We start from the raw sequence: 19944 nt of genomic DNA, 5'->3' as shown, positions 1-19944 counted from the left end.
GACAGATGACTATCAGAGTTGTAGGCAGGGAAATCAGACTGTTGTATTAGTTGGGTTTTGCGAGTTTGCCAGCGTGTGGGTGCAGTGAGCGGCGCAATAAAACATAAGGCAGACAAAAAAAAAGATGAAAATAAAGAAGACTAAAATAAACGAGTTTTTTTTTTCTTTTTTTCATGCAGATTAGAGATGGAGCCAAGTTCTCTCTCCACCTTGGGAGTTTCAGAGAAAACCGCTCGAGGACCATTGTGTTGTAATCGGACAAAATATGCAGGAAACCAGTCTGTATGTGATATTACATCTTCATCATCATCATCGTCGTTATCCCGACACGTCCTCTAACGCGAGCGGGGAGTAAAGTCGCATCCGAAAACTCCGCGAGTTCTAATTGACAATCTTTCTTTTGTAATAAATCATATACGTGCTGAAAGATCGGTGTCAGAAGTCTGTCCCCATGCTGGGAGCGCTGCTTATGAAAGAAGGCCGGAAACAGGTGGGCTCAAGTTCTGGCAGCAGCTCGCTACCCGACGGCACAATAAGAAAGCGCTCCCATGGCAACAAGGCGCAATTTGCTTTCCACAGCCACACACCAGTCCACTTCATGCTCTAATGTAAAATGACAAGTTGCCGGAATTAATTTTAGTGTTGGAGCACAAAAAAAAGAGAAAAAAAAAAACGATGAAAATTAAACACAGAAAAGAAAATTTACTTGTTCTGCATTAATTCTTTTTTGCAAACTCGTTTTTTTTGTGTGTGTGAGTGAGTGTGTGTGTGTGTGTGTGTGTGCGCGCGCATGTCCTTCGCCGTTAGACATCTGGACACCTTTACGTTCGGTCCAGCCCGTGGTCCGGAGTGAGGACAGGAATTTCTAATGGAGAAGAAACCAATTTCATCTCCCACAGCAAACAGTGGAAAAAAGAGAGAAAAAGAGTCAGACAGACAGACAGACAGACAGAGAGAGAGAGAGAGAGAGAGAGAGAGAGAGAGAGAGAGAGAGAGAGAGAGAGAGAGAGAGAGAGAGAGAGAGAGAGAGAGAGAGAGAGAGAGGATGAAAACGACAGAGTGACAGAGAGCGACAGAGATCTGTGGTTGGTGAAGAGGAGCGGAAGCCTCGTATAAAAGTATCTCCACTGTGAGGAACATGTGTCAGAGTGGCTGCTGACAGTTTTAAAAGGAAAGCTGTTGGATTTCGAGGGAAAAATCAGAGGAGTGACAGCTGCCAGAAACGGCACCGAGCTGCTGTCGCTTTACTGAGGGAAACAAAATCCAACACACACACACACACACACAAAACATCTGACATTTCCAAACAAAATCGCTTCCGTAACAAGCATTTAAACACGTCCTTTTCACGCTCACTAAGTGACCTTGTGTGCGGGTCCACATCCGGCGTCGCCTACGACTACCTGATTTGCTCCCGCTGTAAGAACATTGTGGGTTCACCTTGGAGAACAGGCCCGTCCTTCTCCGTCTGGAGTGGATTTAACCGATGGAGAAGAGAGGAGCTGTTTATCTGCAGATGTGTTGATGTTATGAGTTCCATGTCTCTGGGAGACGCTCTGAAGTGGACAGGACGCGACTCGTTCTGTTCCGTTTCCATTTCGTTTGTGTTGCAAATGAAAGCGGCCTCAATCGAGGCGAAAATGCACGGTGTCTCTCAGGGTCCCGTTCCCCGATGACCTGCACAATGCAGACTCGCTTTCCTGGGTCACAGCTGAACGCAGGAATGACAAAAAGAAATGAAAAGAGTGTGTGTGTGTGTGTGTATGTTTCTCTGCTCTATTGGACCACAAATAATTTGTACACGGGTGCTTGAGCCAGCATGATTCACCCTTCGGTGCATTCATCCCCACACACACACACACACACACACACACACACCAACAAGAGTTCTCCCAGTTTAGTCCTGCTTTGCTCTGTCTCTCTTGTCATACCGATTACGCGAGTGTAATAAAGAGACATGAGTGTAAATGATCAGTTAGCGTTACAGCGCCTCCTACATGCAGTACAGCGTGTTTCAGACGCGACGCTGCGTTAACTCTTTCCTCTCCACTCGCTCGCTCACCGGCCCTTCAGCCAATCGCCTCGCAGTTCTCCTAAACAGATAAAAGCACAAGCGCTGCATATGAATTATGTTTAGGAAAAGCAGATGGTTCATGGCCTCAACCTCAACAGCTACACACAGATGTCAAAAAAAAAGAGAGAAAAGACGGTGTGTGTATAAGACATTGTGATGCAGAAGCACCAGCATGGAAGGCAATAACAGCTTGGCAGTCAGTAAACATCAGACACACTCCTAATCTCAATTCTCCCGAACTGCAGAACATCTCAGGCTACAAATCTACACATGCTGTGTGCACACAAGAACAACACAACTGTTCAGAACAAAGAACCGGGTCTGATCTTAGACAACAATCTGAGTCCCAAACGCTGAGTCCCAAAACCCCAAACGCTCTCATCTCTATTCTCTTAGGTTTTAGTTACAAAAAAAAAAAAAAGAAATTCACTTCCTACACCAAATAAAATGTTCTCCTACACCACCCCCATGTTCCCCAATGTTCTTTTACACCACCTCAATGTTCTCCTACACCACCCCAATGTTCCCCAATGTTCTTCCACACCACCTTAATGTTCTTCTACACCACCTCAATGTTTCCCGACACAACCTCAATGTTCTCCCACACCACCTCAATGTTCTCCCACACCACCTCAATGTTCTCCTACACCACCCCAATGTTCCACAATGTTCTCCAACACCACATCCCCTTTCCCCTACACCACCCCACTGTTCCCCAATGTTCTCCCACACCACCTTAATGTTCTTCTACACCACCTCAATGTTTCTTGACACAACCTCAATGTTCTCCTACACCACCTCAGTGTTCTCCTACACCACCTCAGTGTTCTCCTACACCACCTCAGTGTTCTCCCATGTTCAACCACTGCTCGACTGGTCCCATCATCTCTCAGCACCAGATGAAGACATGCGTCCAGACTCTTCTCTGGAGGTTTAATGAACTCCCTTTTGATGTCCAGAGAGCAACTAACAGTCTTGAAAGGAGAAACTTCTACCTTCATTACTTATTTAGTTTAAAGCACGTTTGTAAGTGGCTCTAGATACTAACGTCTGCCAAACGCCATAAATGTAAATGAAGAATGAGACAAGGGCGAGATGATGTTAGTCTTCCAGTGATGGTGAACTTCAATTCTGATGAGCTGGAAGTTCCTTTGTTTTTTTTGCAGCAGCTCGAATCATAAAACCTGCTGCTTTTCGAATCACGGCTTTGAACTGATGTGCCGATTTTAATGATGTGTATCATTTCTATAGTAACGATGTTCACGAGGATTTGCATAGCAGATGCTCCACATACCATAACAGCCAGAGCGAAAGCTGTTTGTTTTCCACCGTGGGGGTGGAGAGAGTGTTCCAGACCGAGGATGCTTTGTGCTTTGTGGATTTTCAGGAACGTAATTTTAGAGAGAGAAAAAGGCTGAGGGATGAACTATAGACAAGAAAACTAACCTCGTCCTCTTTCGGCTGCTCCCGTTAGGAGTCGCCAGAGAAGATCATCCAAGACAATAAAACGAACCAGTGGTTCTTTTTTTTTTCCGTTTGTACAGGAATTTGCTTTTATTCACTAATCTGACTGATCACGTGGTATGATTGACTGCGTGCATCACTCCACCTGTCTGTGCTCGTGAGGGTAAAAATCCACTTCCTGGTTTGAACTGAATACAGGATTCTCAGAGTTACGATGGAGTTGCGTTCCAATAAAAAATATGGTAAGTGGAGACATGTCCTAGCCTACCCAGGAGTCTTACAGAATGGTGATCAGTTTGGGGAAGTGCCTGACACCAAAAACACCAAAAACGCAGACCAAAAATACACGGAGACGACTGCACTCTAAGGACCTCTGCTGAGAGTGATCAGCATCTGAAGACATCTCACAAGTCGGGAGATGCGAACATCTCTGCAGCGTCCCAACGTATCATATAAAAATGAAAATGCAGAGCAAAAAAAGCATTTGTATTTTGCTATCGTCGTCCTAAGAACGAAAGTCTTGGGTGTATTTCATTATCAGAAAACACGCCAAATGATGCCTTTCTTCCAGGAATATACAGTTCCTCTCCAAACCGTACTGGGACTGACCCAAACCTGTGACCATGACAATGCCATTGTGCACGAAGCCAGCTCCATGAAGATCTGCTTTACATGGGAAGTGGGAAGTGTATGAAAGATCCTGAGTGACCTGCTCTACAGCTAGAAAACTTTCAGGATGAATCTAAATGGGTCTCCATTAGCACAACTCCAAAACCTAGTGGAACATCTTCGCAGAAAGGAGGAGCTAAATTGGGATGTAAATAACGTGAAATGGGATGTTCTTTTGGCCACATGATGCATCTATAGGAAGATGAAAAAGAAAAGAAGAGGAGCCAATTTTTCATCCATAAAATCAATGATGCAAATCAATGAGCGTTAGCGACGTAGCTACGCGAGGTGCCTGAAAGCGAGAGAAGCTTCTTCACGATCCATTTCCGCCTGTGGCGCGAAAACATTTTCATACGTTGCGTCTGAAATGTCAGCTATTCGATATTCATTTCTTGTTTATAGATCTGTTGTATAAGAGTGATATTGCGCTCGCAGTTGTGAGGTTGTAGTGAATTTTGGCGCGGTTCCGCTTCCGGACCTGCAGATGTTCATTCCAAACTCCCGCTTCAAATGTCTGTCCTCTGTCACCAGCTCTCCAGACATGTTCTTTTCCTCCAGTGTGCAAAAAGCATGTGTCTACACTTGTTCCATCTTCTGCTCTTTCAGCTTGAGCTGAGACACACACACACACACACACACACACACACACACACACACACACAGACAGTCGAGAGTAGACGCTCCAGTTAATCTGTGCTGATGAGCTCGGAGAGCTGGTTTCACTCCGACCCAGAACTAAGCCTCTCTGTCAGTCTGACCGACTCGAAGGACACACAAGATTCAGAGAAAGCGCGTCCTAATCTTCTGTGGCCGTTTCCCGCTCCCATTCTGCATTACCCAACAACTCGAAACCAGGATGGAGATTAATTCTGTCCAGCTGAGCAGAAAAACTCCGGCTCCTTGGCCACAACAAACAGATGTGCAGACAGAAACGCAGACAAGAAAGAGCCGGAAAACGGGACGGCTTCCCGAACCCGAGTGTCACCATGATGTATTATGATGGCATTATAACCAAGAGAGAAGAAAAAGCACTCTGGTGTAGAGTATTTTTTTGGACCGGTAGGTAATTGGGTCGAAACCGGACTCCTGATAAGAACTAGAAGCTTCTGCTTTCCATTTTCTAGATACGTGTGACGTCCACGCGCATGTGCGGTGTGTGCAGTACATCAGTCATGGCAGCGATTTTGAAACGTTCCAAAGTGTGTGCTCACGTGACAAAAACGTGAAAAGAAATTGTCCGATGCGACACATGCAGCAGTGTGATCGGGAACAGAGAAGGCAACGCAATTAATATAATGGAACATTTACAAACAAAACACGTTTCTACCTTACTGTATTTACTGTGTCTCCGTCGTCTCGCGGCTTCAACCGAAACTCCTCTGCCTCGACATTCATTATAAAACAAGTCTTTAGTTAGTACTAGTAGGCTTTGGGGACACGTCAGATTTAAAACGTGAATAAAATTTCAATAATCCCACAGGAATCACTGGGATAGAAAGGGTTCACTGTCAGTGAGGAATAAACACTGATGACTCTTAAAAAAATGGCAAAAGTGTCATAAGGCTTTCAGTAAATTCATAGTGAAAGATTTTTTGCCCTTTGGCCTTTATTTGAAGATTTATTGCCCTATGCTACGGAGCGTCCCCTGGTGGTCTAGTGGTTAGGCTGCAGCGCTCTCACCGCTGCGGCCCGGGTTCGATCCCCGGTCAGGGAACCGACCCCAGCCACTCTCAGTGCCGTTCCCAAGCCCAGATAAATGGAGAGGGTTGCGTTAGGAAGGGCATCCAGCGTAAAAACATGTGCCAAATCAAACATGCGGATGATCCGCTGTGGCGCCCCCTAACGGGAGAAGCCGAAAGAAAGTTATTGCCCTATGCTACGGTGGAGTCGAGCTGTTCAGGTAGGCAACAGGATTTTTTGAAGGGCCTTTTTACTTTTTAAAAACTTTTCCTGTTTGCTAAGAGGAATTTGTAAACTTGCAGTAATAAAAATTAACTTGAAAATTGCATCTTTTTCACATCATGACTTTCTGCACCAAATTATAGACAGCAGGTCGACAACAGCGTGATGAGTCCCGCTATCGATGAAAACGTAAACACTGCTCTGGTCTCATGCGCTACATTAGAAACTCCTCCGAATCTGTTTAAAGAAGATTTTTCCTGAAAAAACCCGTGCAATGGATCGTAAAATGGAAAAGTCCGCTGATTATCCAAGACATGCGGCGCTGCTCTCTTTTTATATCCCATAATACTAATGTTCTCGGTTTTAGATCTCAGGACTGCTAACAAATTTAACCCTAGTTTAGATAAAAAAAAAAATTTATAAAGAAAAGAAAAGAAAAGCAAAGCGCTCCAGATGTGACATTTATGGAATCATATTTAATATCACATAATATAAATGAATAGATGAGGCAAAACATCAGCCAGCCCAGAGGGCACTGTGATCCATTCCAGATCTCACAATAGACAGAGATGAGCAGCTCCTTCAGAGAAGATTTGCACCAGCTTTTCTTTTTTCCTACATAATTTATGACTTTGTCTTTTAAATGTAATTTGATTGACCTTGTTTTCCCAATCGAGCCTCTTTGTCATACGTCTGGACACTGAAAAGCGAAGTTAACAAGGCATGGAAGCTAAATGGGGGGGAGGGGGGAGTGAAAAAAAATGTGTGTGTGTGTGTGTGTGTGTGTGTGTGTGTGTGTGTGTGTGTGTGTGTGTGTTTAAGCTTTGTTTAACACTCGGGGCACGGCGAGTGCAGGCTCTGCTCGGCCTTGCCTCTGCTCCCTGGAGTAGAGATCTGAAGGACGCAGAACTTCACCTCGGATGACACACACACACACACACACGCACACACACGCACACACACGCACACACACGCACACACACGCACACACACGCACACACACATAAACCAAGAATGGATAAATAAACAGGAATGACGGAGGATAAGAGCGAAGGGAGGGATAGCGGTTGCCAGACACGGTCTAGGACACGGACAGCTGGCGGAGACACCGTCCACAGCACCAGCTAAAAGAGCTGTGCATGAACTTTCTCCATACACTGACTGAGAGTGTGTGTGTGTGTGTGTGTGTGTGTGTGTGTGTGTGTGTGTGTGTGTGTGTGTGTGTGAGAGAGAGAGAGAGAGAGAGAGAGAGAGAGAGAGAGAGAGAGAGAGAGAGAGAGAGAGAGAAAAAGAGGACACTGCTGATAACATGACTGCGTCTCTTGGCTCCAAGTCTAATTAACACTCTGGCACATGCGTCAAATTAAGTCAGATTGGACCAAGAACATTTGTGTGTGTGTGTGTGTGTGTGTGTGTGTGTGAGCTGCTGCTCAGTCAGCAGTGACTGTCAGGGGGAGGTGAGGATGAGGATGGCCTTGTCTGGAGGTGAAAGTGTCTGGCGGAGCTATGAAGATAGATGAAAGTAGAGGGCACGAATCGAGGGCGGAGACAGTTGTGTGTGTTGAGGAAATGGTGTGTTGTGTGTTGTGTGTGTGTGGGGAGATGTGACCGATGAGACATGAATCCAACTGCTGTGTCATTAATTCCTCCAAAGGCATCAGCATACCGCAGTCAGAGACGGAGGGATGCGAAGATTGAACGTGAGCGAAGGAGAGAAAACAACTGACAGGAGGAAACAAAGTCTGAGGAAGGAAAAAAAAAAAAAAAAAAAAGACAAACAAACACAGCATCCTACATTTAAGCAAATATTTCACTTTTGGACATGAACTTGTCGGACTCTCGGCACGGGATCACGTGGCGACGCTGCTGTCGAAGGCGAGCGCTCTGTGTAGGTCGCGTCTCGGCGAAGATGATGACAGCTTATGATTTTCTCATTTTCGAGTGGGTTTTTGTGTCATGGTGGTTGCCACAGCGAGCGCGCCGGCTCCCGTGAGCAGATATCACTATTAAACTGTGACCCAATTAATTTAATCTCCGCTCGCCGCATGCAGACATGAAAGTCCAGTCGCCACCGGGGGGCGGGGGGCTGGGGGGGGGGGGGGGGGAATAGGATGGGGGTTCATTTCACATCTCGGCACATACGCATTCGGCTTTCTAACCGGGGGGAGGAAAAAAATGCAATTACACGGCTGTGATTGTGAGAACAGGGCCAGAAAGGAGCGAGGATGGGACAATCATGGCAGCCCACGCCAGCGCTCTGGTACTCGCTGTAATTCTGTGCACTGTGGTTGAAGCCAGAATGAACAACCTCTCAATCTCTGTGCTGGTCGTCTGGAGCTTAAAGTCTACAGATGTTCGCTTTGCATTGTACATGGACACTCACGGGGAGATGGGCTTCTGATCAGGTTGAAATCCAAGCTGGCACTGCTGGGTCCTTAAACAAGGCCCTCAAAACCCCCGAAAGCTCAGCTGTATAACTGAGATCACTGCACGTCATTTTATGGATCAGGGCGATAAATGTAAATGCATTTATTACGACTATTAGCTATGAGCTAGTTCTGAAAGCCCTGAGTGCTTATGGAAGTGCCTCCGATGACAAAACACACACAGCGGAGACGTCCTGCTTGCTTTTTCTAAGGAGCTTAGTGCAAAAGCCGCAAACATTAGGAAAAATGCAAGTTAAACATAACCATTACAGAGAGACCCGTGCCTGCCAGATGTGTTAGCATAAGCAGTTTGGAGTGTTAATTTAACCACATCAGGAGTCGAACGCTGCTGCTGCACGTCTGTCAGCACAACAGAATGGCACACTTTTAATCATTTTTTTTTTCTTTTCGCTTCCACTGCCTGTCAAAAAAAAAAAAAAGAAAAGAAAGAGAAACCCGTACCCAGGCTACATGTCGCTGTGCATTATTATTATTATTATTATTATTATTATTATTCCTGCCTTCCTGCTGGAAAGCCCACAAAGCCATGGCACACTGAAGGGAATCAGGCACGCCGGGGTACGCAAGCGCCTTGATACACATCTGACTTTATTTCAGATGCCAGGAGTTCCTTGTGTGGCCCAGGTCGCATTTTTTTTTTATTGGAGAGGATGTGTGGAAGCGAAGCCGTCTACATGACACGAACTCTTTATCTTCAGCTGAAAACAGGAAGAGACGCAGCTCTGCGCGTGGAGCATGAAGCGGCTAATAAGACGCCGCGTCGCTTGAGGGGATGCGTGGGTTCAACGTCGGAGCGGCGAAAGCGAAATAACCTTGATAAAATGAAACACCATTTAATACCCGTATCAGTTTCAGATAAGGGCAGAATGAGATGGACAGATCGAGGGAGGGAGAGTGAATCGGACAAGCCTGCAGGATGAGTGGTTGCTGTGAAGGATGTGCTTGTGGTGGACGCGTGGAGCTGTGTGGATGGAGATCAGAAGTAGAGGGATGGGCTCCATTACCTACGAACTGCACACTGCTCCTCACGCTACCCCGTCTAATGGCCCATAATATCGCTTTACACCCTGTCCCAGTTCTTTATGCTACCTCTCTGACATAACCCTGTCATGAATGCGCAATGAAGAAAAAAACAGATATATTTCTTTATTACTTCTCCTTAACATATCAGCGCGAGTATCTACAGCAGAAAGAAAAGCTCCTCTCGGATATTCCGTCTGCTCGGGCCCTCGAGGCAGAAACTACAACGGTTATTGCCCTGAACTGTCGCCCGCTCCCTCTCTCTATTATTCACTGCAGACACAATGGAAGTTTTATTATAATCAAATGAATGCAATATCCTGCCATAAATACCCTACTTAAAAAGTCATTTTCTCCGACTGCAATATGGCAGTGGCACCACGAGGTTGCGCCGCATGTTTAATTCAGAGCCGTCGCGCTCGTCATTCGGCTCACACGTGCCCGAGAACGCGCTCCTGCTTCTTTTAAGGTGGAGGCCGTACACTACCTGCCTGCAATCCCGGCTCCTATTACCATGCCGAGAAGTGCATCATCCCTGTATTTATCTCCCCGAAACATGTAGTATTCATTACAGACCGGCGCTCCACCGCTCCGTTTCCACTGCACCACAGATAGAGGTCTCGCAGCAGATCGGTGTACAGATAGAGGGAAAGTTATTAAAAAAACATTTCCGCCCCGGAGGAGGGATGGACACTCTGCATGCCCGCAGTGCCGGGCCATTCAAAAACTTCCAAAAGAAAAAAAAAGCCATGGCTGGATCAAATTTCATATCCCATATCCCGTCTTGATATAGTGTAGAAATCTAGAAGCAGCACTCTGCCACCGCCGGTCCTCCGTGAGCAATAAAGGATTATAATTCCTCAGAGCATTAAGGCGCTGGGGGTGGCTAAGTCTCAAGAAAAGCCTAGCGTGCTAGCAGCAGTTTCCTGAAATCGCTGAAAGACTCATTTTCTTTAATCGGTAGAGTAAACACTGCACGCCTACTACTCGGTTCCCGCCTTCGTTTTCGAGACGATCGCTACACTATAAGGCTTAAACTCCTCACCTTGCGCAGCAGAAAGGGCCCCGGGGACCAAAACACGGAGCACAGGGGCCCACGTGCGTGATGATCCTACTGTCATTTTACACGTTCGTTTTGAAATTTCAGTCATGTCAAAGAAAAAAAAAAAAAAAAAAAAGAGAAGTCCATAGCAGAAGACAGGGAATGGCATTGGGTCGAAGGAATCCAATTTCTGAGATACAGCCTCTCACACACACACACACACACACACACACACACACACACACACACACAATCACCATTCCTGAATAACCCTGGAGTTACCGTTGAATGAAATAACAGGATTACGGACACACTAGAAATCCTGCCGAGATGCCTGATAATGCAGTTTAGGGCCGAGATTCACGTCGCTAGCAGGCAGAAAGTCAAACTGGTCGCCTAATGAAAATACACCGAGCTTTCCAGAGTCACTGAGCATAAAATTCTGAAATAGGCTTCTGCAGAGCAGCCAATACCGAAGGAAGAGAATTAGCGTCGATGCTAGAGATAAACCTTTTGTTGTTGTTTTTTAGGGTAAAAGATGCTAAAAGGGGGCGGCCGTGCAGCATCGTGATAGGCTCGCTAAGGACGGGATTATTGTTGTGTCAACAACCCCCACAGATAATAGTAATTACCGTCCTTGGTTTAGACTCCTCCGACGAGAGAAAGGCACTGGCTTAGCTGACAGCCAAAGCCTAATTACCGTGAAAGGCCAATTACCAGCTCCATTTCATTATTTATGTACCTCCACACAACCAAATAAAAAGAGGTGCGTGTAGCCCAGAGCGCCAAAACTACTGACAGCTGTGCACAAGGATCCGAGGAAGAAAACAGAGAAATTTAAATAGCTGGCAATTTTGTGTGGCTGCTCTCGAAACCGATCACATGTAATCAAGGCAAAGTCATTCGGGATGTGTGAGAGATGTCAGGGATGGGTGTCCCTTTGTCCCAATCCAAGGGGGAAATCGGACGAGACAGAGCCCTCTCCCTCCTCTCGCCACAACTGCACACATCTGCTACTTCCTCCTGTTCACTCGACGACTTCCTACGGGGTCTATTCAGGAAAAAATAATCTTCATAAACTCCCCCCCTCTCGACTAATCCCGACAGGAAACAGACAATCGAAGAACCTCAACGCCTGAAAAAAACAACAAGAAAAGGGACGGCTCTAATGAGCGTGCAGGAGAATTAAAGCGTCGTCTCAACAGCAAAAAAAAAAAAAGTCTCGATGAAATCTGATTTACAGAGACATTCAAATCCCTTTCGCTACACGTTTCCCCTCTGCCACTGAGTTCAGATAAGAATAAAAATGAGGAAAAGTGTATATAAAATGGCAGGAAGTAATCTGAACAATTTGATGTGTGTGTGTGTGTGTGTGTGTGTGTGTGTGTGTGTGTGTGTGCGCTTGACTTTGTAATGAAAATGCTGCTTCACGTGCAATCACGTTGGAACAGCTCAGCAATGTCCTTTTGTTTCCGCACCCGAAAAAAAAAAACGGAAAAAAAAAAAAAAAAAAAACACAAGCTTTTGATTTTTATGTCCTCAAATACATTTTGCTGATCTGTGAGGAACGAGTTTCATGGTATAGGATTGGAATTATGCATAAAATCCACCAGGGCCAGAAAAAAGCATCACAGGAAACTGGATAGCAGCTTCTTCTCTTACAGAGGGTTCAAATTCAGCTCAGCTGTTTAGAAATTTTCTAGAAAATTCCCACTTTAACTTCTCCTCGGATTCGGCTGTTTGGCTGCAAATCGTCCGGGCAGGCGTCCATGCTCTGGTACTAGAGTGAGAAATATCTTGAGTAGAACAGGATTTGTGCATGATTGACTCCAGCATCGCTTAGTGCATGCTCTGTCGTTTTCCCGAAGCCTTGAACCCACACCGTCCTGAGGTCCGATATGAACGCCATCTGTTTATGATGTGTAATTTCCGTTCCTGGCCGTGTTAAATCTCTCCATCTTCCGGGCTTTTGCCAGCATCTAAAGCCTGCCTCGTGGCTTCCTAATTCAAACACAGAGAAATCAGCTCACTTTCCTGTTCACCAGGCGTTACACCAAGCAATCGCTTCACACTCCGAACCCGGCAAAGTGTTCTCTGGGAGTGCGCGGTGTGTATCACGAGATCCCGCCGCCGAGTGCCAAAGTGCTTAGCATTTAGATAACATTTGCGGAAGAAGGGTCCGTTGCAGCTTGCACGAGGGGCATCGTGAGCCTCGAAGGCCGGATCTGGTCCTGCCGTGACTTGGCACGAGGAACTCGGCCCAGGCTGCCGTGACAGCTTGGAAGCTCGCAGGGGGTGATGGGACACAGGAGGAGAAGAATTCATGTCGGGCTGAAAAAGGGGAGGAGGGTGCGAAGGGTGTTCCATAATATATCCCACCCTGCCGAGTGCACAGTTGCTCATGAAGGACAAGAAGGAAAATATGGACAGATCTTTGCTACATTGGGTGGTTTTCCGTCTTCTGTTAAGATTTACGATATTGGGATCGTGTTGTGAGTTGGGGGTCGAGGTTCTTGAGTGAGAAAAACACTTCATATTTCAGTGGTTGGGAGTGTAGTGTTCTCCGTTACGTGGCTGGATTTCATGAAAATTCTCTACAACCTAAGAAGAGAGAAGATCCAGATGTGTTTAGTTTTTTGATCACTTTTAAAAAAAAAACAAGTGGGAAAACAAAGTAACTGAGGACTGATGTATAAATAATCCTGCAGATCCTGGTTTACAGTTTGCATAGCCAGCGATATGAAAACATATGAAGCAGCTTAAGATCCGATTCGATTCAACACACGGCGAGTGGAAATATAACGCTCTGCAATTCAATACTGATTCTGATATTTCACTTTTATTTCTTAACTGCAGACAAACAGCAAATCATCAATTTACTTAGGTGCCTTCTGACTTCTAACGCAAACAGGCCTTTATAGTGTAAAAAAAAAATATATATATAAATGATATAAAACCATAGTCTCCTGCTGTGTGTGCAGGAAGTTACAGCTCTACCTCTGCCATGTTAATCTGTATTCTATGCGACTCTCAGGACACGCCTCAGCCTCGATGTATGTGTTTTTTTCCTTATCGACATGATTGAATAAATGTAAAATCAGCTGCTCCTGAACCCCGTCCCCTCCACGGTTAAACCCATTACCCTCTAAATATGTTCTGAATTCAATTCCGCTTCTTACAGCCTTCTGTTTGGGGCCAATGCTTCATTTATCAATTAGGTTACCAGAAGGGAGGGGTGCTCTGTTGCGAAAATGGTTATCACCTGTTAAACACACACACACACACACACACACACACACACACACACACACACACACACACACACACACACACACACACACTTACTTACTTACTTACTTACTTACCTGACCCAAAGCATATTGGCAGAGCAAAAAAACAAACAAACAAGAATTTATTCACTTCTCAAATTGGGTTTGTGCAGCAGGGTAATTAGCCTCGGGGCTTTACGCTGTTAATGTGGAAGACAAGTGAAATGACAACAAACTGGAAATGGAGAAGCCCCAGATGACAGGCATAAGAACACAAAATGACAATTGGGAGAGAGAGAAAAAAAAAAAAGGGGGGGGGGCAATTTAAATCTGCCATGCAAATCTCCCATGCGGGTCTCAGCTCTTAAAAACCCCGGAAACTCCTGGGCTGAGACACCACCTGGCAGAGAGAGGGGAAGAAATAGAAAGCGAGAGCGATAGAGAGGGGGGCCCACATCCCATCCTTTCTCCATTTTGACAACACTAATACCACTGGGCTTATTGGACTAGGACAGAAATAAAGCAATGAGAGTGAGTGAGAAAAAGAGAGAGAGAGGGAGGGAGAGAGAGAGAAAAACAGAACCAAACAAGCCGGAGATTTAAAGGCAAACAGCATGGCGAGGAAAAGACCTTCCCAGAGCTACATATGGACAGAAATACAACAGGAAGAAACTGGCAGCGCGATTAAACCAGCCGTCGCTTACATTTTAGACATAAAGCTTTCTTTTGCAGAGCCAAAACAAGAAAGGAGGAGGGAAAAAAGCAGAAAGAGCAAAGGAATGAAAGAAAAAAAAAAGAAAAAAAAAAAAGAACCCATGAAAAAAAAATCTGCAGCACATACTCAGGGAAAGATAAATACGTGGAGAGAAATAAATAGCTGGAAGTACCTGCAGTAGTGTGCAGATACAGTAAGTTCTTTACACTTCATTATTTTTACAGCTCTTATTGAACACATGCATCATTTCGCTTTCAACTGCGTCTCCGCCGGGGTTTATTTATTAAATTTCTTTTTTTTTTATCAATTTCAATTCGGTTTTATTTGCATAGCAGCTTCGCCAGAAATATACAAGCCCTAGGAAGACGTGCGCTTCATATACATACGGAGAAAGAAAAAGCTGGCCTGCTGAACGTGCAAGAACTTCCTCAGAAATATCTTATCTACGGAATCCAGATTGATGAGTTCATTGTTCTAATTATCGATTTGATTATGAAGCTGTCCTTCAGCGGTACTGTCCAAAAGCTGACGTGATGCCTCTCGACGTGCTGCATCACCGAACACACCAAGAATCTACCAGCATTAAAAAAAAACGCGCTTTAACGATGCGCACCTGCGATCACATAAATAATATATAAAGACGTTCTGGAGTTCTGAAGGTTAGAAATGGTCTTGGAGGTTCTACGACACTGTGGAGAAAAACTGACTTCACACTGTGAAGTCCTGCAGAGATGGTTGTTCTTCTGAAAGGTTCTCCTCTCTCCAAAGAGGAACGCTGGAGCTCTTTCAGAGTGCCAATCGGGTTCTTAATCGGGGATTTGGAAAGACACACACCTGTCTTTCCAAATCATGTCCAATCAACTGAATTTACCACAGGTGGCCTCCAATCAAGTTGTAGAAACATCTCAAGGCTATGAGAGTCGTGGCAAAGGCTGTGAAAACGTATGTCCATGTGGTATTTTTTTATACATTTTACGTTGAATTTAATGCTATTTGGAATAAAGTTGCAACATAAAAAAAAAAGAAAGCGTTAAGTGCTGTGAACACGTGCCGGATGCTCTGGACACCTAGTCGAGTTAAACTTGCTCCTGAGGCTCCAATGACCATTGATCCTGGTCCTCTTCCCTCCGTGGATCTTCCCACATCGTCCAGGTCTGCCTCTGGATAGTGTTCTCTTCGACTGGAGGCGACTCTGTGCAGCTGGGGACGGTTTCTCATCAACACCTTGGGTGGTTCCATGAAATTCCGGAGTAAGAACGGGAGCTTTGAGGATGGATTTGGACTGTAGTTAATGTCAACAGTCTCCTACACTGACTCAGGAATACAGTTTGCTTCTAAACATCATCTCTGCACCCTGCAACATCATATATCTGCTTCAAATTGACATTCGGTGCAACCCAGATGAGGATGGGTTCCCTCTTGAGTCTGGTTCCTCTCAAGGTTTCTTCCTTATGCCGTCTCGGGGAGTTTTTATAAATAAAAATGAATTGAATTGAACTGTAGCATTAAAAGTCCCGGTTTGACTGGAACACCACTGCTAGTTCATTTTCCTTAATTGCGAAGAAACAAAAGCTTGTGTTCCTGATCCTGGAGTAAAAAAAAACAAAAAAACAACTGGTGTACCTTCAGCCGTCAGGTGTTAAAGACGAGGCAAACGGAGCCTGCGGCCTGCGAGCCGCTGTGACGGGCCGATTCTTAGGCCACAGGGAAAGTGAATGGAAGCAAGACGAAGTAGCTGAGGTGAGGAGGTGAGACGGGTCCGCAAACAAACCACTAATTGCGCTCGCCCTTATTTCTGCCCCTACGTTTTTTTTTATATCCCATCACAATTAATTCATTCCCCAGTTTATTCACCTTCCCTCCCTGTTATAGTTGAGTATTTATCCTGGCTGTGTGCCAGCAGAACTGCGAAACTGACTCAAACATCTCCCCATCGGTGTTTGCAGTTATAACGAGGGCGACGACTGGACGCATCGCCACGAGTGAGACGAAAAGCAGGAGGGACAGAAGTGACTAAGAAGGACGGATATAGATGAATTGCGAGCGCTAAAGGACGGAGGAGGCGCGGGATCGGTTAGCGAGGCGACGAGTGCCGAGGCCCGACCGGAGCTGTGAAAGTATTTGGCGCGTGTGTAGGCGCTCGGAGACGACGAACTCTCCATCTTTAATAGAAAGAATCGAGAACAGCAGGTATACGAGTCGACCTTTTTCTGCTCCTGTCTTTTCTTTTCGAATGTTCGGAAATGTGTCGAGAAGATTTTCTCATTTCAATTCCAGTCATGTTTTTAATCAGTCTAAATAAAAAAAAACAAAAAAAAACAAATGTGAAATGTTTAAAATGTTTGCTGAGGTCTATGGCATTTACTGATCATATTTGTTATACATAAACTTTAGTTTTTCTGTTTAAGTGCGTGGATAAATCTGATATGACATGGCACTAGAAAAAACACACTGGAAATGATCTTGACAGGAAAACACACACACACACACACACACACGCACACACGCGCACACACGCGCGCACACGCACACGGCTCTAAAAGCCTCTGCATTAATAAGCATTGTTCTAAAAGCAGTTCCCTCTAATAACTTCTGCTTTTAATTGTCCTCGCTTGATATTCATTGTGTTTGATCAGGACGGGTTCACAATCATGAAATCTGAATAATGTAGTAAAAAAATCGAAGGAACAAAACACAAAGGTAACAGCTAAGCATGAACACACGATACAGTCGACAACAACCGCGGAGGAGAAACACGAGACGAAGGTGAGGGTTTATACAAGCGCCAATTAACCGAGAATGTAATTCGGTGCAAACAGTCACAGAGGTGCTTTGGCTGATGGGAACCATAATCCAAGATTATAACCCTGAGAGAGTTCACAATCGCTTCCAGGAGTGTCTGCACAGCCTTCAGCCTCAGAGAACATTATTATTAGCCAGCTAACATATTTGCTCTAACGCTAGTCCCGAACAAGCTTTGCTAAGCAAACAGTGGCCTTTGATTCAATTCAGTTGAATTCATTTTTATTTATTGAATTTCCACAGATAAAACAGTTATAAAATAATGTATAAGTTTCTTCCTTACAATTGTAAGTTTGAGCCAGTGGTGACTGTGGCAAGGAAAATCCCTGAGATGGCATGAAACCTCATCCTCATCCTCTACGACTGTGCATTTATTACATCTCATTATCATGGTCATTGTTGAGGTGTGCAGTGATCGACGATTGAATTGTGGTACTGATCCATTTATATGGTGTATGTTACAATACATATTACATTAATATGCTAAATGGCAACCGTTAGCTAACGTATTCCTTTAGCAGTAAAGGTACAAATCCATAAGCCTTTGCGACTGTTAGTTACAGTAACATTTCACCACAGAGTTTTTTGTAAAAAAAAAGTCATCAAAGATTTTCTCCCTGTTGGGCTAACCAAAAAATCCCACCACACATCTGGAAAACCTCTGATTACCTTTCAAATTCCCCCAACATTAGCGCATGACAACACTGGGGGAAAAGAAAAACGTCTCCGCTGAATCCCAAGCCAAACAATTAGTGAGAGTAGAAAAGCAAATTGTAACCATGAACCAGAATAAAACATTTGCAGTTCATTGTCTTATGCTAAAAGGCGGAAGGAACGGGCAAGAGTGGTTAAATGCTATAATTTAACTGTTGGATTGCGCCATTATCCACGCTCCCACGGCTGGATCACGGCCCGCCGCGAGAAGCGCTCCGGCTGCACCGCTGTTACGCCACCTGTATTCTGTACCGTACAAAAGTAGTATACAGGATATATTTATCAGGCATCAAGTGAACATTTTCCTCAAAGTTCATGTCAGAAGCAGGAAAAATGTCGAGCGTATGTATTTGAGCGAGTTTGACAAATTGTGACGTCTAGACGACTGGGTCAGTGCGTCTACAAAACTGCAGCTCTTGTGGGATGTTCCTGGTCTGCAGTGGTCAGTGTCTATTAAAAGTGCTCCAAGGAAGGAACAGTGGTGAACCGGCGACAGGGTCACGTGCGGCTAAAACGTGGGAAGCGAAGGCTGGTCCGTGTGGTCCGATCCAACAGACGAGCTCCTGTAGCTCAAACAGCTGAACGAATGATCTTAAGTCAACGTCGTCTTACTGAGGTTTTGTTGTTGAAAGTGAAACCCTGGTTGCACGACCCACTGATACATGTTACTATGACAAGCAGGAGTAACACGCTTTCTTCCCTCTTCTACATACATGAGCTTACAGATGCTGGATTTCAGCTACTGTCTCTGTGATTGACATGGGAGACGGAGAGTATGCCCCGCCCATTACACACAGTAACATAATGTTGTTGTTTTTCTTGCATGCTAATAAGCTGCTGCAGGAAGTGGCATCATTACATAAAACTCTTTCAAGGCAAAAACGATTATTACATGGAAATGAGCCGCAGGGAGAAAAGTGTGTGCAGATTTTTTCGGGGAGGATTTGTGGCATCAGTTGCATTATTCCCATGAAGTCAGAAACACTGACAGATCCAGAGTGTTTTTTTTTCCTTTTTACAGAGTATCAGTCTGTACTTTGGGGTACGATGTGTGTTTATGATTATGTAATAGATTTCATCTTCTATATGTTCTCTTCAGTAGATCACGCAACGCTTACATAACTGATAGTCAGACTAAATAATGTGGGTTTAAACGTTTAAACGCCCAAAGCTCCTAGCAGTCATTTCTGAGGGTGAAATCTGGTCATCACGTCGACACACAATGACGAGGGTTTAGTCTGATCTCGTCTACCTGGTGATGTGTATCCAATGTTCCCACCTTGTGCTCTGCTAACGAACGATGAATGAACGTCTCAAAATGATGTATTTTGTAAAGACAAACCTCACCAGACTGAAGCTTGTTTCCAGCATTTTTAAAGAAAGTAAGAAGGAAAGAAAGAAAATAAGAGAAAGAAAGAAAGAAAGAAAGAAAAAAAAAGAAAGAAAAAAAGAACGAAAGAAAGAACGCTTTATATTAGTCACAGCCCAGAGATGTTAGAAGCTGGGGTCAGAGTGCAGGGGCAGTGATGATAAAGCCCCCCTGGAGCACGGAGGGTTAAGGGTGCAAAAGCGGCAGTTTGGCGATACAGGGGCTTGAACCCCTGACCTTCTGATCTGTAACTCAGAGCCATAACCACCAAGCTCCACCCCCCTGTACCCAGATAGAAGGTTGCCAGACGGTCCAGTTTTTGCCCTCCAAGACATGTGTGATCACGTGGTCCTATACGTCCTATAGGAGCCTCCACAGGGGCTCTGAGTGAACGGATCAGAAGCCATCGTGGACCCTGGACAACATGGACCCTGGATACACCTGTGTATTGAACCTC

General features: G+C 45.0%; 1 protein-coding gene across 7 annotated transcripts in view; it reads right to left on the bottom strand.

The window, feature by feature from the left end:
* plxnb2b (plexin b2b) overlaps window positions 1-19944 on the bottom strand; it is a 150942-nt gene that overhangs the window by 95540 nt on the left and 35458 nt on the right. The window lies entirely within an intron of this gene.

This window comes from Silurus aristotelis, assembly GCF_946808225.1.
Source record: "Silurus aristotelis genome assembly, chromosome: 7".
NCBI lineage: Eukaryota > Metazoa > Chordata > Actinopteri > Siluriformes > Siluridae > Silurus > Silurus aristotelis.
Note: the sequence above shows the minus strand (reverse complement) of the source record. Positions and strands in the feature narration are given on the sequence as shown.